This window comes from Gopherus flavomarginatus, chromosome 12, assembly GCF_025201925.1.
Source record: "Gopherus flavomarginatus isolate rGopFla2 chromosome 12, rGopFla2.mat.asm, whole genome shotgun sequence".
Classification (NCBI taxonomy): Eukaryota; Metazoa; Chordata; order Testudines; family Testudinidae; genus Gopherus; species Gopherus flavomarginatus.
Window position 1 is genome coordinate 36,196,200 of NC_066628.1, and position 18,048 is coordinate 36,214,247.

The 18,048-nt window shown below is 48.6% G+C and overlaps 1 protein-coding gene across 2 annotated transcripts in view; it reads left to right on the plus strand.

Moving 5' to 3' along the window:
- The first annotated feature begins 390 nt into the window (after positions 1–390).
- The window catches only part of RHBDF2 (rhomboid 5 homolog 2), a 78,690-nt gene continuing 61,032 nt past the window's right edge, over positions 391–18,048 (plus strand). Inside the window, exons 1-2 of one of the 2 annotated variants that reach the window (XM_050919248.1) lie at positions 391–481; positions 6,505–6,678. The gene's annotated coding sequence lies outside the window, so the exon portion shown is untranslated. The remainder of the gene's footprint in view (positions 482–6,504; positions 6,679–18,048) is intronic. The other variant, XM_050919249.1, reaches the window with a different exon arrangement.

An 18,048-nucleotide genomic window follows, 5' to 3' on the forward strand; every position in this document is an offset into this window, starting at 1 on the left:
GGTTAAGCCCCAGCCCCTCTTGGGGCACCTAACTCCCACCCCACGGATTGCTGGGGGCGGAGCCCGAGCCAAAGAGAGAACCGCTCCCGTGGGGGACACAGACATCGCCGCAGTGTTTTCTGTGGCCAGCGAACCGGCTGTTCCCAGACCGGGGCCGCCTCCCTCCATGCTAAGGGCAGGGCGCGGCCCTGGGATGGGCGCAGGGGACCTGCCTGGGGACTGGTGGTGCCGCTGCGTGGGTCTGTCTGTGGGGAAGGGAAGAGACTTTCTCCACCCCACGTGCCTCATACCTGCCGCCCCTTAACAACCAATGTCCCGCCCGCCCCAATTAGCCTGGCCACGCCTCCCCCAGCGCAGCCCCGCCCCGTTCCCATTAGCCCCGCCCACCTCCCCAGGTAGAGGAAGGGAGGGCGGCGAGTTCCGCCTAGTTTCTCCCTTAGCCGGCCCGAGGGACGGGACGGATCCTGTGCGGGGCACGGAGGTGAGTTGGGCTCCGCTGCCTCTGAGGCTGCCGAGGAAGGGTCATGGGGGAAGCGTGGGGGCAGGCGCCGGGGGGTTGTAAGGGTGAATGGGGCAGGAAGAGGCAGTGAATGTAAGGGGCAGCTAAGGGGATTGCAAGGGGGCAGGGAGAGGAAGGGAGCGCAGGGGGGCAGGGAGAGGCGGCGATTGCAAGGGGCAGCTAAGGGGATTGCAAGGGGGTAGAAGAGGGCAGGGAAGGGCGCAGGGAGAGGCGGCGAATGCAAGGGGGAGCTGTGGGGGAATACGGGCTGCAAGGGGGCAGGGAGAGCGGGAGTTGCAAGGGGGAGCTGTGGGGGAATACGGGCTGCAAGGGGGCAGGGAGAGCGGGAGTTGCAAGGGGGAGCGGTGGGGGAATACGGGCTGCAAGGGGGCAGGGAGAGCGGGAGTTGCAAGGGGGAGCGGTGGGGCAGGCGGCGGGGGGAGTTTCCGGGGGTGGGGGCCGCCGCTGGAGGGGGCGGGACGCGGGCAGAGTCCAGGCTCGCTGCACGTTGTCTGGAGCTGTTTTGTAACTGAGCCCAGGCGCGCTGCTTCCTTCCTTGTTCGCATGTCCCCAGCGCGGCGCTTCCCTTCCCGGGGCCGCTCGCTCCGGGCGCTGCTGGGCTGCGCCTTCCGCCTCCCCCCGGCTGGCTACGCGGGGGCTGTGGGGCCGCAGCTGTCAGCGTTAATCCAGGGCCCCAAACAGCCGCCTCCCCTGCTGCTCAGAGAAGGGGCGAGGCTGTCTCGCCCTGCCCCTCCCGGGAGGGTGGCTCTGTGCTCACTAGTGCCTGGTGCCACTGAGCTCTGTGTGCGTGTGTTCATCAGCGAGGGACCGTCCCCCATCCCTCTTCCTGCTAATAACCAGCGCTAGTTTCAGCTTCCCAGTGGGTCCCTGCCACTGGGGCTGGCTTTCCCCTCCGCCTCTTCGCCCTACCGAAACCGGCTTTTGGAGTAGGTGGATTTACTCCTTTCATAATGACTCCATTCCTCTTCACCCCCCCCCCCCCAATCGGGCTCTCAAATGAGGCTGTGAAGTGTGATCTTTCAGTGGAACAGCTCTTACTGGTGTCTTAATGTGTCACATAAAAGTGTAACATTCAAAGTTTAAAGGCACACAGTACAGTAGTTGCTGTGTAACTCTGGGTGTGAAGGGGGCTATTTTCTCTGATGCTTGTCTCTTGTGATACTGACTTTTCAAAGACTCTGCCTGTTTTGTTGTAAATAACTTCTTTTAAAGCCTGCTACAAACATTAAACAATTTCTGAGTAGTCAGGGACTTCCTTCTTGTTTAAAAGGCTGCCCCTACGGTATGCTGATGCTAAACTTCTGAAACTTTTTAAAATGAGCTTTTAAGAATCAACAGTTGCTTTAGATCAGGGCCTTAGGCTTGGATTTGTCTACACTACAGAGGCTATTCCAGTAGAGCCATGTCGGCATGTCTATGCTAGCATAGTGTAGATGCAGCCTACAGCAACAGAAGGGGTTTTTCTGTCGGTGTAGGAATGTCACCTCTCTGCATGAAGTTAGCTACCTTAACAGAAGCACTTTTTTAGTCAACCTAGCTGCGTCTACATTGGGGGTCAGGTCACCATAGCTATGTTGATAAGGGATATGTTGTTGTTTTTTTCACATCCCTGACTGGCCCAGCTATATCTATCTAACTATTAAGTGTAGACCAAGCCTTGAAATGGCAGTTTTCTCACATCCACCTTGCCCTGGTGTAAATGGCTATACATAGTGCAGGGGCAATGGGGGCAGGGTACCATGTCTTTTAAAATGTCAAGGCACCTTTTTAATCTCCCCATTTCTTACCAGCTCATGTGGGAAGGAGCATTCTGGGCCACGTGTACAAGTTTGTTTTGGAGATTTTTGAGTTAAACTGGCAACTCCCCCCCCCATGGGGGGAGGGGATGCCAGTGATGATATGGTTTGTGCTAGCACTGCAAGTGCCTAATAAGAGAATTTAATCTAGTTTGCCTCTAGTATATGGCTGGGTAAAAAAAAATTTCTCAGCAAGGGTTGCATTAGACCAGAGGTTCTCAAAGTGTGGTCTGTGGATGACAAGTGGTCCATGGATAGTTCCCTCTAAGGTGCACACCTGGGTGGCTGTACATGAGCGAATGAAGGGCCACCCACCTAACTAGTGGAGCCGCACTGATTAAGTGCCTGGACCCTGGAGAAGATGCACACATAAGGTGAGATGGTGGCCTTGGGGGGGAATAGAGGGTAGGTGGGAGGGGACAGTGGGTGAGAAGAGGGGGGGTTGGGATTTGGGATGTGCAGGGCTGCAGGGGCCAGAGATAGAGGTGACTTTACCCAGCTCCAGGGCTGCAGCTGCTGGGGAGAGACCCTCACTCCTTCCTAGCCTCAGCTCTGTAGTTGCTGTTGCAAGGGAGAGACACTTACCCTCCTTCCCAGTCTGCTTTTATCTGTAGGACAAAAAAAGTTTAAGGTTTTTTATGTAGTGCTTTTATCCAAAGTGCTTTACAATAGTTAGCTAATGGTACAAGCAACATTTGGAAAGATCATTAAGTGGTCTGCCAAGACCTTCGGCAATTTTCAAGTGGTCTGTGTGGGAAGGGAGAGGAGTTTGAGAACTACTGTGTTAGACAATATCAGAGGGGTAGCCGTGTTAGTCTGGATCTGTAAAAGTGGCAAAGAGTTCTGTGGCACCTTAAAGACTAACAAATGTATTGGAGCATGAGCTTTCGTGGGTGAATACCTATGTTCCTCGGATGTGTTAGACAATAGCACCCTTCTGATGCTTCTCCAGTATTCAAATGAGATGCAAAATAGTACAGATGCTTAAATAGGTTTTCCTTATTTGTAGTGTCACATTTCAGTAAAACAGCTTCCCCAGCTGCAGACTTAGTTTTAATTGAAAGCTATTTTTGACACTTGTATATGCTGCCTGCTTCTCTTCCCGCTCCCTCTCAGCCTTCTCAGTGCTGCATTGAGTAAACTGGGCGCAGCTTTTGTGTAAGGCTGGGTTTTACATGAATGCTATTGCCTAACAAAAAGACACACACAGTTACATTAGTCAGCGCTTTCCTGGGCCATGCAAAGCAATTGAATCATCAGTGACAATTGGGGAAGAATCTGGAAAACTGGCTAGAGAGAAACACGTGATGCTGCGAATGGACTTCCCATTTAAAGGGAAGAAATATTATATTATATATTATATTATATTATTATATTATCCAGCTCTGTTTCCTTTCTTAGCAATACTGGTGCCAGACTTAAGAAATGTTACTGGTTTATTTGGATGGGATGAGCAGACTCTTCTGGTCCTGGATGTAAACCGGTGCTGACCTGCCTAGCTACAAATCTAGCATTGTTTTGGCTGCATGAACTGCACTTGATAAAATGTCTCTGCAGACATATTTCCTTTCCCTTTCTGCTAGATTACAGTGGGGGCTAATGGCTTAAAACTTTTTTTTTGTTTGGGTTTTTCAAGCTTTCACATGGGCTCTTAATTCAGAAGCCTGTTGGGAGCAAATCCCTCTGTCTTGGGGAAAAACTAAAACAAATAATGTAGCTGCCACTTTCATGCAGCTGCAGGGGAGGGAAAGAGTCTGGGTGTTCTCTTCCTCACTGTGAATTTTGTCATCTCCCCTCCCCTCCCTATTACAATAAAGTTGGAAGGCTGACCTTTAGCTGCCCACAGCTTCCTACATGCCTTTGTGCTGTAATGGTCACTTCTCATGGGGATTTCCAAAATGAGCTAATGGACACATGCTGCTGTTCTAGGCTTGCAGAACCCTGTGGGCACAGAAGGACGCTCCCCATCCATTTGGACTATCCCTGTAATTCCCCTCTAATCTGAGAGGCGAAGAGCAATCTTGTCTTGATTGCATGAGTGCTATCCTGATGTCAGCAGCAAGATGCCTGCAGTGCTTTGCCCTCTCAAAGCCTTTTGTGTGTCTATGAAGTCTAGGCTTTCTCTGAGCAGGGCTACCGCTGAAGTCCTGTGTAGCACTGTGTGAAGTAACGAGTGAAGGGCCCCATTCACCTCTTCCCACAGCTGTTCCCTGTTCTTTTTGTGCGATCTCTGGTGATGCACTAAGCAAGTTCGGGGGTTAGAATTGTCCCTGGTGGTTGGTTGTCTAAGACTGTCATGAAGTTTCAGCCTTAAAGTTCTTTCCAGAGTTGGCAAGTTTGTGCCTTTGTCAAATACACAGTACTTCTAACCTTGGGTAAACGTCTTGTTGCTGATCCTTCACTGCACATGCTGAGTTGCTATTGCCAATTAATCTTCCATCAACTACAATGGAACATTAGTATATACTGTCCTTGTGCTTCCTCAGCTCAGCGGGTGGCTCCTCCCTGGCCGTTCCTGAAATATACACTAGAATACAGTTGGCTAAAGAAACGGTGTTAGCACGATGGGGTCTGTGTGCCAGTAGACAAGGATTTTTGTCCTGATGTAGCTGTGCAAACCCTTAGCATAGATGTGCTGCGTGGCTCTGGTGTGACTTATACCAGGGTAGATTCCACCCATGCCCACTGGGAGTTTGTGCTAGTATAGCTATATTGGTGCAAAATCTATGCTAGAAACAAGCCCTACCCTGCCTGACCCCCACATGCACTCCCCCACATTGTGAAGACTATATAGTGCAGAGTGGCTGCGCAAAGGAACAATATATATCAGTCTGTGCTTTCACTGCAACCACTCTTAAATTGAAAAGGGTATAGCTAACGTGGCTGGACCTAAATCTAGACTTGGGAGGTTTGTTTAGCCATGCCATTCTGCGTGCTGTGCTGCCCCTCAGCTCTGACTTGTGGGTCAGGAGAGTATTGCAATGTGAAAATGGTGGAAGGAAAAAAGGGTAAGTAGGGAGGTGACAAAGTTTGCCGATGACACAAAATAGTTAAGTCCAAAGCAGACTGCAAAGAATTACAAAGGGTGACTGGGCAACAAAATGGCAGATGAAATTCAATATTGATAAATGCAAAGTATTGCACACTGGAAAACATAATCCCAACTCTGTGTACAAAATGATGGGATCTAAATTAGCTATTGCCACTCAAAAAAGAGATCTTGGAATCATTGTGGATAGTTCTCTGAAGACATCAGCTCAGTGAGCAGCTGCAGTCAAAAAAGCAAACAGAATATTAGGAACCATTAGAAAAGAGAGAAAACAGAAAATATCATGATGCTGTAATATAAATAGCATAATGCTGTGAATGCTGTGTGTGATTCTGATCACCCCATCTTAAAAAAAGATATATTGGAAATGGAAAAAGATATGGAAGCTGCTCTACGAGGAGTAATTACAAAGATTGGGACTTTTCCGCTTGGAAAAAAGACGACTATGGGGGGGATCTGACAGAGGTCTATAACATCATGACGCATGGAGAAAGTAAATAAGGAAATGTTATTTACCCCTGCGTATAGCAGAACCCCCTGGGTCACTCAATGAAATTAATAGGCAACAGGTTTAAAATAAACACGAGGAAGTACTTTTTCACACAATGCACAGTCAGCCTGTGGAACTCATTGCCAGGGGATGTTGTGGAGGCCAAAACTATAAGTGGGTTCAAAGAAGAACTAGCTAAGTTCATGGCGAATAGGTCCATCAATGACTGTTAGCCAGGCTGGTCAGGACACAACCCCATGTTCAGCTTACTAACCTTAACAGTTTCTGTATTAACCATTAGTCATCTATAGATTTGGACTGACTCTGTGCCTTAATGCAAGATCTTGTAGTTACTGACCTGGGGCTCTGTATATGGAGAGAAGAGGAAAAGAATTAGACTCTAATCTAGACTCTGAATCCCACAACATGAAATGTTTTATTTTTGTTTCTTAAGGCTGCCTCTTGCTATGATTTTTTTTTAATTGCTTTGGAAACAAGTAATTGGGCTAGTATGATCTTATTTAAAATCTCCCACTTCTAATAACCAGCTGCTCATAGACACTGTAAATTTACTGTTGATTGATAATACAGACTCAAGTGCTGCTCTGCAGAAGTCAGCCTCTTACAATGTGCATGTTTGTGTTCCTAGTTTTCTGATACTGCTCCTCACTTTGACATACAATGACCTGCTGTTCCAGTCATTGGCTTCTTCTAAGCAAGTTTTTCTGCTGCCGAGTGGTGTGAATAAACTTTGACCAGGGACTCGACTGAGTTCACCTAAACTCAATACATTTGTGACTGCCAGGAATCCAAGGTTGTTCAGGTAGGAGGGTTTTTTTAATGGCTTTGCTTTCTCTGCAACAACTGAGGATGTTGCAAACGCTTAAAGCTGTGCTAGAGATGCATTTAATGGGAAAATGGAGGGCTTCAAATGGAGGCCTGGTTTGTGAAAAGGGAGCAATTATTTAATAAATTGTAATTACTCTGTGTGCACAGGGATCATAAACGCTTTTACTTAATTAAAAGCTTTTCAGCTCATCACCAACGAGCCTCTGCTTCCCTGCGAGGTCAGTGTAGTGTTCACTTCATATGACACTAAATCTGTGCCTCTCTGAGAGGTATTGGACCAATTATTCTTGTAAATAAGAATCCAGGGCTCTAGGGGGACTTGCTAGCTTCCTGCTTGCTGTTGTGTTGTGGGAGCATTATGGTGCTTTGGGTAACAATTTGCTATCCTCCATCATTCTAGTGAGTGCAGAACGCATCCTCCTTTTTAAAACACCCTTTTCCTCTTTCTGTAAATAGCACACTAACACCTGGTTTTCTGTCCTCTGACTTAATTTCTTATTTAGTCACTGTCACTTTAAAATATATGCAGGGAAGGGGAGGAAAGAGCTAGCTCACTATTTTCCCTAGAGTATTACCAGCAAGATCTACATCTGGGACTGAGAAAAAGGATGTTGGACTTAATCCCTGTGCAAGCTGCTTTTTGTGATATGATAAGGAAGCTTTGTCTCATGGTTGGACCATGACACTGCTAGCCAGGACTCCTGATTATATTCCTGGCTGCCTCTCTTGCTATATGGCCTTGGGCAAGTCCTTTAGGCTCAGATAATCAGAGATATCCCCCATTGAAGTCCCTTGGAATTAGACACCTCAGGTGCTGGGCTTTAACCTCTCTGTATATCAGGCCTGCTTGATCCTTAATATAGGAGTGTTCGTCACACTCCTGGTATGAATGTGCTATACGGGTGTAAAAAGTGAGTTGCAGTGGTGAGGCTCGCCTCCGCTTTTAAGGTGGCACAGTGCATCTACATTAGGGGTTTGCACCAATGCACCCCTCTTCCCTGCCCCCCTCCACCCCAAAAAAATATCTGCAGTGTAGACAAGGCATTGGCCTTTCCTGGTGCAAAGTGAGGATGTTGGGTGCTGGTTGGTTTTTTGTTTTTTGGGTTTTTTTTTAACCCAGTTGGTAGGTGCGTTGTGAGGCTTACTGTCCATAAAGCACTCTCAGATCTTCAGATAAAATGTACTATACAAGCACAACGTATCATAACGTTTGCTGTTGGATCCGTGCCTTGTATCTCAGCGAAACCTCAGTGCTTTCTGTGCTCTCCTTTTTCTTGATTCCAGCAGGCTGCTGTTCTGTTCAGCCCATAGGTTCCTTTCTCTCTTTAATCCACGGTTGAGGGCATGGAGCAATCTCCTCTGAGTGAATCCATTGGAAAACAGTTGTAGAACTCTATTCTTAATAGCTTGTTTGGTTTTGGGGCAGGACGGGGGTGATGGGAGGATATTCCACAGTTGTGGCCTTGTGAGGACTGTGTGTGTGTTTTGCACTTGTCAGAATTAAAATGGACTCCTTGGGGTTGGGGCCTGACTCAGTGAGCGTTTTTGTAAAGCATTTTGTTACCTCTCTAAACAAAAAAAGCTGTGGGGGAGCCTGCACCCTTTTATGGAGAGAGATTTTGGCTCCCAAGTCTGGAACTCAGGGCAATGCTCAAGGTGCTTAGATCAGGGGTTTTGGTTCCAGAAAGACCCATCTAACTCTGGGCACTTCTGGATGATGTCTCCCTAGGGTCAGACTATGTCCTGTATCAAGAGTCTGTGTGCCCAGAGGGCTTTAGCCCATGGAGAAGAGGGACCAGTGCCATCTCTGCCTTTCAGCTTTCCCTGGTCTCTACAGACCGCCCTCGGGGAGCAGGGGGGGGACTGTTGTAGGGGCAGGGTGGGATGGATGCAATGCCCTTCCGCCATGGGTGTGCACACATACACTGCTCTGTGGGCAATCCACAGGAAGGTTGGAAGAGCAGAAGCCCCTTTCTATGCTATCAAGCCTCCTTCTAAGAGGGGTTCCAGGGACATTTGCTGCTGGAAGTCCCTGGCAGTGTGGGGCAGGAATCTCGGGTGCTGAGCCAATGGTTGTCTGCCTGCATGGGTCTCTCCTTATTGTAGACTCGACCTGTGAGAAGGACCCTTTCGCAAGAGAATTCAGAGGGCCCTACACAGGATGAGGGCACTCTTCCCATGGGGTTCATCTGGCCCATAGAACAGCTGGAGTCTGGCACAGACCTGGTTTACTCTGCCTGTTCCAAGTTCTGGCTTTTTGGAGTAGCTCAGGCTCTGAAGTTGCAAACTGGCAGCATCTGTGAATGCAGCATTTGTTCCCCTGGGCAGCATGTTGGGTGGATGAATGCCTCGGTGGGAAGCCTGGATTATAGTTTTCAGATTGCTTCTTGGTTTACGAAGCTCTTTTCCATTGCAAAGGGATGTTGTGGGGAGGTTTTTCTTTAAACCTTTAGTGAGGGACTGAGCAGAACAAGGTTCAGATGGAAACAGTGAGACAAGCTTGGCAAACGTCTCTCCCCTGGGGCTGTCAAAGGGCTCTCTTCCTAGCACACAGATGGCTGGAGCAGAGACCTTTATCTTGGCTGCACTAATGCTCTGGGAAACTGTGCTGCTCACTAAAATGATGCTTGTGGAGAGGAGGGGAATGGCACCTTGCCAGCATGCAGGCAGATAGCAAGTGTCTGTACAGAATTACATATGCTGCTTTTCTTCACGTCTACCTTCTAGCTGGACGCAGTAGCCTGTTTGTGCCAAAACTCGCTAAAAGAATAACATAGAGAGCAATGCAATGCAATGCAATGCAAAGACGACCCAGTGAACATCATTTCCATGCATGAGCTGGTGTCCGTCAAATCTCACTGTAAAATAACGCTAAGCTGGACGCAGGCGTAACATGTAAGCTGTTCCAACCCAGCTCTGTCCTGAGCTCCACTGCCCCTATGTTCTCCACTGAGTGTTGGCTGTGTCTACACAAGGCATTGATACCTTGTTCTAGCCCCTTCCTTCCCCTCCAGGCTGCATGTGAACCTAGCGCAGCTAAAAATTCCACCCACATTCCCTTGCTGGGCTGTAAATGTTTCCCTGGGGTGTTTGCCACCCAGACGTTGCAGCACTGTGCTAATGTATGAGAGCCGCACCATGAGACTGTTGTCAATTGGCAGATAGAATAAGCAGAGAGAAGTCAATTACATATTTAAATCTTTAATGTCAATGATCCTGTTAGTGATGACTTTAACCAAACTGCCTCCCATAAATGTCACAACTTTCCCCCCGAATCCTGTGTGTTCAGGTGGCTCAGGTGAGAAGTGGTTCCTCGATCTCGTGTCTCTGTTCCTAGTTCCTATCTGTTATCCATCTTGTGGTGACTTTTACTGTCATGATAGTACTGAATGGGCGTTGCCGAGGAGAGGAGATGGGATTAGGCAGGTCAGGGACTGGGCTCCAGGTCAGGAAAACACATGCGTGAGACCCCAATGATTTAAGCACCTGCTGAAGTGCTGTTGTCAGTAGGAATGCTCTCCTGTTGGCCAGCTGAAGGCAAAAGGCTTGCCTGTTGCCTGCCTGTGGTATCCATGGACCAGTGCTACTTAATTCTATGATTTTTTAAAGCTTTACTATATGTATATGTTTGCTAGGGGAGTGATGGGTGCCCATAGTACAGGTTAAGAACTCCTTACCCTTCCTGATGCCCTTCACGTGGCTTTCAGACATGTTCCACCTTTATCTGAACAGGAGAATTGTTAGAAAAGGCATGATGAAAAATTGGCTTAGTCTATATGGCTTAGCATGTTGCTTATTCTCCAGTAGAGGGGCCTGGTGTGAAGCTGTCATGCAGCCAACCAATTATTAGGTGTGCAATATACACTGGCTCCAACTGATCCACACGGGTAGACCCCCCCTGCATCAGTGCCGAGCTCTGTGGATGACTGCACTGGAGTAGTAGGTAGGGTGCAGGACTGGGACTTGCGACACCTGGGTTCAATTCCTGACTCTGCCACTTGCCTTCTTGGGTGACCCTGGGCAAATCACTGCCCAGCTCTTTGCCTCCGTTTCCCCATCTGTCATACTGACCTCCTTGTTGTGCACTGAGCAATATGGATGGAAGTGCTATATGACAGCTAGGTCGGGGCTGTTTGCATGAGGCATTGTTATGGTCCCTCCTGTTCTGCTGATGACCCTCTTGGCTCAAATGAAAAAGTATAGGCAGGGGCCAGGACTTTCAAACAGCAAGTGGGGTGTTCTGGGCAGTCTGAAAATCCAGACAGTTATGTAGAGGGAGATTTTCAAAGGCACAAATGGGGAATTATGCAGTTACTTGCTTATGCACCTAACTCCTGGCATGGAATTTCAAAAATGTTGGCCCTAAAATATTTCCGAATATTTGGAAAAAATATACAAGGTGACGCAGCAAATCGGAGAGCTCAGCTTTAACCTACAGTGTGATGAGGCACAGTGCAGTGGAAGTGATTTGGTTTTTCTCATCAGGGTGATGCTTGCTTGGAAGAGGAGGGCTTGGTTACGGGGGCAACAATTTTGCGGCTGATAAGTCTCCAGTTTTCAAAGCAGGAATCTGGGGACGTTTTCGAAGGTTCCAGCAGGAAGGTGCCTTCTTGCCTGAAGTTAAAGCATCACTTTGGAACTGCAGAATTGGCTCCTCCTGCCTTTACATTTATGCAAAATTGGTTTCTTCGTGGTACAGGGACCACTGCAAATCTTGAGGGGTCATTGAACTGTCTCGTTAATGTGTTGTAATTTCACTTACTAGCTGGTTTGACAGCCTCTCTGAGAGCTGGAAGCCACAGTGCTAGCTTGTTCACCTCCCTTCCTGGGAAGCTGAAACAAATCATGTGCTGGCAGGTCATCTGCTTAGGGACAGGAAGCTGGGTGGCTAGAGATGCCTCAGTGTGTAAACTGGGCTTCCCTAAAAGCTGGATAGTCAGGTGCAACACAGCACACATCTACATGCTGACTGAGTGACCCCTGCCTTAGCATGGGTAAGCTGTCTGGAAGGAGGCTGATCAACTCCAGGCTTGTGTTGTGATTGTGTCAATAGGAGCAGTCTCTGCCAGGTGTGCTTGTACTACACAGCGCTGTTCACAGACGCAAGCAGCACACCCACAGAGTTCCCAGCCAAAGTGTGTGTAACTTTCCAGAGTGGGCACTTCTCTGGCAAGCACAATAGGTGGATCTGAAAACTTCCTTGCACATTCATGTGCTGTCTCATGGCTTGGAAAAGCCCTGTGGTGACCTCTCTGATCTCATAGCTTGTGAATCAGTCTGGAGGCTGGAGCTCAGTGTTTCGTTTGCCCTGATGCAGTGGGTGACAGTCAATCCTAAAAGTTCTGTAAGTAGGGGATGTAGAAACTTGACTTGTTCATAGCAAGGGTGGTTTCTGCCCACTCAGTGGATTTTTGTCATGTTTTAAAAGGACACCACTGAAGAGTGTGTTTTTTGTTTTTTCCCTCCCCTCCCCCTCTGTATAACAGCAGCATAAGTGCTTGATGTTGACGTGTTTCTTAACAGCATAGTTTGACACCCGGGTGGAGGAAGGACCCTGGGCTGGCAGCGAGGTTCTGCAGCATGCCCTGATTAGCAGTTCTCACCTCAATAATGTGCAAATCTTTTGATTCTTGCAAAGATACCAAAGCCAGCAGTCTGGCCCCACATCTCAAAGCTTTAATAGCAGACTCCTGTGGCAAGGCTCTGGCTTGCTGGGTGACTTTGGGCAAGTCCCTTCCCTTCCCTGTACCTCCATGCCCCATCTACAAAAGGGGAATAATGATGCTGACCTCTTTGGTAAAGCGCTTTGAGATCGCTGATGAAAAGCACTGGGGTTTCCTTTTATTAGCAGCACATTTACAAAGCTCTCTACAGACTAAGTGTCATGAGAGCTGGTTCTGCCAATGATTCTACCAGTATGTGACCTTGGGCAAGTCACTGAGGCCATGGGTTTCAAAAGTGGACATTGATCTTTGGGTGGCTCCATTTCTGGGTTCCCACAAAAATCACCGAGCTGGTGTCTCCTCTCTTTGGGTAACTTCCCTGCCAGGGCTGTATTGCTTTCTGCATCTTGGCTGCTTCGCCCGAGAGGTTGTCAGCAGAGAGGCTCAGTGTCTGGGTCACTTATTACTACTGATGCAGATGTACGTGTGTGTCAGTGTTTCATTAGCATCTTCTTTGCCTTGAAAGGGGCTGAATTGAACTCTAAAACACCAACTGAAGCCCGGCACCTGTCTCAACCTCCTGCGTACTGTGGTTTCAAGTAACGCTTGAAATGCTAACACTTGTCTAGTCTGTAGTCTCTATTCCCTGCTAGTTGTGTGGAGTCTCACACACTAACGGAAGAGATGTTAACAAAGAGAAGAATGTGGTTGCCAGATGTTGCACGTTGGCAGTGGGAGTCTGAAACTGATTCAACACCTGATATACTTGGAACTCTGTGTAAATTCCCCGGGTTTCAGCCCGATGTTGCTCCTTTTAGCTTTTGTGGCTTAGGTCTTTTCCCGCTGAAGGGTGCCCTTGTGAATAGGGTGCTGACTTGGGACTCAGGTGATCTGAGTTCTAGATCTAGTTTTGCCCTGCACTTCCTGTGTGACATTGGGCAAATTGCTCTAATGCTCTTGTGTCAGTTCCCCATTTCTACGAACTGGTGTGTACTAAAACTCCCTACAGTCAACACAGTTTTATTGGTATCAAGGTGCTCTCTGCCTGTACAGCTTATTTCTGTACAGGAAGGGGAATAACTATACCAGTATAAGACACATGTCTAGTGGTATAACTGTGTCTGCACTCGGGCTTTTACCAATGTAACCATGTAGGTAAAAAATCAACCCTAACCAAATAGTTCTACACATGCAGTTTGTATTGCTATACCAGTCCAAACAATGGAGAGGTTGTCAGAAGCCACAGTGATTGCACTGTAGAGTACCCTAGGTGTAATATGCTTTCTTGGACTCTTGAATTTATTAATCTCAGTGAAGGCTGGATTGAGCCATTTTTTCAGAAATAGAATCAGAAATATACATATTTGGTATTCCAGGCACTTCTGTCTCCAAAGGAATTGGCTGTTTACCTCCAGGCTGGCATCTTTCCTTCCTCATGGTACTTAGTGCTCCCATGGCCTGGCTTACAGAGGTGCTGAGTGCCCATGACTCTGGAACCAATGGGAGCTCGGCACTTCAGGCTCCCTGCCTCCTTCCCTCTTCAAGAGGTTTCCAAGCTCCATGCCTGTCAATGACCCAGTGAGATGGGTACATGTTACCCCCATGTTACAAATGGAGAGACAACTGCCCAAAGCCACATGCACTGAGCTATTGGGAGCCCATGACATCCAATCCTGCAATCGCTCCTCTAAACCATGCTGCTTTTCTGTTTAGATGCAGTCTCATGTTCTGGGCAGCCATGTTCTCCCTTTGGTTGTGTCTTTGGTGCAGTTAGCCTGGGCTCGCCTAGCCCTGGTGAGCATTCCCGTTGCAAAGCACTACCCATGACAGATCCATGTAACTGCATCCACAGTGGTGCTGTTCTAACCTGTGTGCTGGGGTAGATGTCTGGTAGGATGTCCTGTGGCTCTTACAGGTGCATTAACTCGGGCTGCTCTATACATTTGTTCTCTGGGTGCTCTTGCTTAGCATGGAGCTGTTGCTTGTGTCATTGACATGAAATATTGTTCTCAGGTCACTAACTTCCAAAGGGAGTGACTCATTACTCCAGGCAGTTCTGAAGGCAAAAGCAAACTGCATTTGGCAGTAAGACTGTCTAATAAGACTGCCATGAAGGAATTCAGTCTGCAAGCCACAAAGTGTCGTAGTGATCAATAGTGCACCCAGCTGACGGCTCTACCTCTCCATTCCTTTCCTGTCCACTAAACAAAGAGGTCACTTTGGGTACATTCCTCCCAAATTCCTGGTCTTAGTGATATCATTGCACACTCTACCAGAAAGCTGGTGTCCGCTTCTGGCCAACTGGCAGCATGGAGGCGGTTTTCTTGGACTACATCTCTGCTCAAATGCTGTGTACGTGCAGTGGAACTGGGGCAGGCAAACCTGGGTTCGAATGTAGTGCGGCAGTTTGGAGGGGTTAGATAAAGGGCTGGCCCTAGTGGAATTCTGGGAAAGCATTGGAGTACTAACAGCACCCAGGATTGGTAAGCCTGCTTGTTCTCACGGCAAACTAGGCAGATTGAAAACCTTGGCTCAGCCTGTGTTGCTAGTCAGGTGTAAACCACTCTCGGGTCCGAGTCAGAAGTTTTTCTGTGTGGACAAAAGGGGGATTAGGGGCAACAGCTGGGCTAGAGACCAGACTCACTGCCACACAGACCTTTTGATAGGCTTTTTGTTACGAGGCTGATGGAAAGATGCTGCCCTTTGACAGTCAGGTCGGTTACACTGGCTAACATGAACCAAATGCCATCAGCCATACACTATAGTGCGAGAGCCTGGTAGCTGCTTGAGGTGATTACCACTTACCTACCCATCTTCTCGGGTAACTAATTTGCTTTATGGTGCCACACTACAGTGTCCACACTCCTGTGACTTCTTTTCTTTTCATTGCCCTCTGTTTCCAAAGCCTGTATGCTTGTCCCTAGCTGTCGCTGATGTTGGATGTGCATGTGTAACAAATTGACTGGCTTTATTGGCTCTGTGCTTTTGTGACTTAAAAGCTGGCTTTGTTCCTAAGGTGCTGAATAAGATTGTTGTCTCGGGAAGCTCAGTTGTGCAGTGAAATTGGTTACTCTTCCCTACCAAGCTCCTGAATCCACCCAGCCCTGGGCAGTGGCCTGCACAGAACTGCTCAATTCCATCACTGGCTCTCTAGTGCTGACTTCTAGCAGATTCTCCCCTAGGTGGTTAGATTTGTCGCATCCCATTACTTTCATTACATTTCTCCACCTGCAATAGTGCTGAACAGTGGCCACTTCAATGGGCAAGCTGGCCGCCGTCTAAGGTGCCTTCCATTTCAACATATCATGTGGTCGCTCGAGTAGAGGAGCAGTGGCCAGGGATTTACTTTGGATTATCCCTGTAATTTGCTGGTCATCAGGAACAGTCAGTGACCTTTCTCATAAGCATTGGCCTAAAAGTTGCGTAATGCATTGCATGCAGCTCTAGCTAATTTTCCGTAGTTACAGCTACATTTACTATTGCTATTCTCTCACATGAGATGAGCTTTTCATACTGAGGCGTCTGACTTCTAAGCATAGGCTAGAAGCGGAAGCCTTGCTAGAGGCTGCACTTGAAGTGTGGCTTGGATGAGCAAGTACCGAAACTGGGAATGAAAGCATGCAGGCATGTACGCGGCAAACTGCCTCTTATGAATCAGACTGTAACTGGGGCCAACTAACAAGACGTCTGATGTGCTTTCTGATTTTTCTGCCATTTCTTTGGAGGCTCACTGTGTCTAGATTTCTTGAGTGCTGCTGGGAGCAAGTTAATGAGGGTTTTATAAATATTCCAGGTTCCTGAAAGTGGGTCTGAAACTAGTTTGTTTTAATTCAATTTGATGAATTTTTCCTTTAAAAATGCATGGGCCTTATGTATAATGTATATGGTCTAAGTGCTGTATGCCGGCCTCTGTCACAGTAGGATTTTTTCCTACTGGTTGAGCATGTAGAACAGTGGTCCCCAATGCGGTGCCTGTGGGTGCCATGGCAACCGCAGGGGCATCTTAAGGCACCCACGTCCTGGCCCCTGGGAGAGCACCCACCGAAATGCCACTGAATTTCAGCGGCATTTTGGCGGGGACGCCTCTCACTGACACCGCTTGCCGTCAAAAAGTGATGTCATCGAGAGGCGTCGCTCCCGAATTTCGGTGGGGACGCCTCTCGATGACATCGCTTGTCAACGGCAAGTGGCATCATCGAGAGGCGTCGCCGCCGAAATGCTGCCGAAATTCGGCAGCGTTTCGGCGGGTGCTCCACCGCTGCAGTGGTCCTTCGGCTGGCGCCCACCAGCCAAAAAGGTTGGGGACCACTGATGTAGAAGGCTCCCAGTTCTGGGAATTGAGGTCTGAGCCGGACGCTGCTCCCAGGCTTTGGAATGGAGAGATCCTAGAAGCTGGCAGCAGTTTAACCCTTGGGCGTTGAATTCCTAGCAGGTGTTGCTGGGAATTGAGCTGCATCCGGTACAAAGGTGTGATTTAAATGAAACGGGAGGCTGAGACTACTGCTCTCTGAGGGGGGAATGGGAAGGCTGGAGCAGTTCACACTTGGGGACTCTGGTGTACATCAGTGCTGGTCGGGAGAAGGCTCGACTGCTGTTTTGGGTGTGAATAGCAACTGAGATTCTTGTATGGAGACTGTAAGGGACACTGTAAAACCCCTTGATCGTTCCAATGGTAAACTTGACCAGAGTGTATGGGATTTCCGTGCCAAGCTGCAAGCAATCTCTTGTTCCATTTGTAATGTACAGCACCAGCGTGTCACCCCCTGCTCCTTACAACTCCCAGACTGGTTTGGCCTATGTTCCTTCCTCATATGAATGAGCTGGACATTGGAAGAGACTCTGCCTCCCATGAGTGCCTTATGGTGGCATCCTTTAAAGCGAGACCCAAGGAGCATGGGGACCAAATAGAGAAGTCTCTTCTCCCTTCTCTCCCCTGCTTGTTATGCAGAAATCTGGAGTGAGTGAAGCAGCGTCTCCAGACTTGAGCTGGGAATTCTCCCTCCATAAGGGTCTATGGAAGGGGCAGCATCAAAGCCCAAGAGAGTCCTGGGTGGTCTGTGTGGCCCACAAAGACCTTTCTACTTCTCACCCTGAGTGACCTCTTTCCCTTCTGCCTTCAGGATGACTCACCGTGAGGTGCGTGTGAGAGACTCAATGGGGTCTTTACCTCTCATCTTTCTTTGGATCATATGGGCCAAGTGGAGTTCAGCCAGATCAGTCCTAGACCTTCCTAGAAAGCCCAGTTTCTGCAGGGAGTGGTGATTGCCCTGCAGCAGGAGACGCTGGTCTGTCGGGTCTGGCTTTGAACCTGAGCCCATTGTGAAGGGCGGGGATGCCTCCCAGGTGAAACCTAAAGTCCTGTGTTCTTGCAGCCAGCTGGACACTCCCTCCTCTGACCTGGTTACAGCAGACGTGGTTGGAGGCTGCTGTGTGGACACTCCTTTCTGCCTCTCAGCCATGGCTGAACTTGGCATGTGCCTCTCCATTTGCCAAGCTGACTAAACAGGTTTGTATTGGTGCCTTCCGGGAAAACCTGGGCAGCTGTTTCACAGCGCATCAGCAAGGGGTTGTGTGCATGTCGGGCACTCTACATAGCCCAGCTGTCTCCGTTTCAGGGTAACTGCACCTGTGCTTCTCTCCCGGAGCACTGACCAGTGGATTGCCTGCAATTACAAGTTACC